Genomic DNA, 1,376 nt, shown 5'->3' on the forward strand with positions numbered 1-1,376 from the left:
CTTGTGGAGTGAAAGAAACACACCAAAAGAGAGAGATTGGCTGAGCCTGGCCACTGACATCCATGGACCTGGTTCACAGGGACTAGAGGAGAGATGAGAGTGGGTTGGCGGGTCTCAAGTTTATAGAGTTGTATGGAACTCAGGCCTATGACATGACTAGCCTAGGGTTGTTGAGAATTGGTTATGAAAGGTGAGGCAGCCAACGGATACCCTGGTGAGGCTAAGGCTAAGCGAAGCAGCCTGCATTGATTGTCCAGACTTGAACAGATGAAAATAAAAACATTTGAGCCTGTGAATTGGTGCATATCACTGCTGAATTTATGGATGGCCTTTCTTATTTGACTTTGCTTATGGATGTGGACTCTCAAGGTTCCAACTGGAATAAAGATCCTCCACATCTGAGCTGGGCAGATACTCAAAATGGGCTGGAGGAGTGGGGATAAAGGCATGAAGTGGCTGTCATAAACTTTCATGGGTGAGGGAATATGTTGATAGGTTTATAGGATTATGGTATAGGTGTTCACATAACTGCAATTGTTAGGTATGGGATATTTTTGTTTTGTTCACCTACAGAATATTATGTTTAAATGAGGCTGGCATATTTTCAGTTTTACCTGTTAGTTTTCATTTTAGTTTTATCCTGTTAGACACAAGCAGAATTTTACTATTGTTTTTGTTTCTAAAATTATGTGTGGCTAAATTATTGTGTAAAGTTGTCAGTTTGACAAGAGATGGTCTTTGGTGGTTACATAACTTCATGTCATCTTGATATATAAAAGTATAGGGGTGGAGTCTAGTCTATCAATCAGGTCACAGCCTACTGATGACTGTCTGTGGGCGTGGCTTCACGGTTGCTTCTCTAGTCAACCCAGCCCAATACTGAAGCTTTGCAAAAGATGCTTCTTATATGTCAAATGACTGGAGTTTGTATCAGAAATCTATGCTTTTAATATGTAATAAATAGATTTCCAGGTAGTATATGTTTCTTTTTGTATTTTCTTTATGCTTAAATATATCAATTTAAAGACTGCATTAAAACAACTTGAGTTTTTTATGGGCAAGCAGAGTGAAGAGTAGTATATGGCATATGTTTTGTATCTCAAAAACTAGAGCTGGTAGGGGGAAACTGGTGGCATTTTTCGAATCAGCAGGTCAAATAAACCCAGAAAGAAATCTAACATTTGAGGCATCAAAACGTGTGTTGGCCAGTGTTATCAAACCCTGCATATTATAGAGTCAGAATTGTTGTCATTAGGTAACATTGAGTCAGTTTCTATTCATCATGACCGTATGCACAAGGGAACCACACACTGCCCCGCTGTGTGCCATCCTCACAGTGTTCTTATGTTTGAGCCCATTGATGCAGCCAATGTGCC

Source organism: Echinops telfairi, unplaced genomic scaffold (assembly GCF_000313985.2).
Source record: "Echinops telfairi isolate 266 unplaced genomic scaffold, ASM31398v2 ScPeMD7_4;HRSCAF=17, whole genome shotgun sequence".
NCBI classification, from domain to species: Eukaryota; Metazoa; Chordata; class Mammalia; order Afrosoricida; family Tenrecidae; genus Echinops; species Echinops telfairi.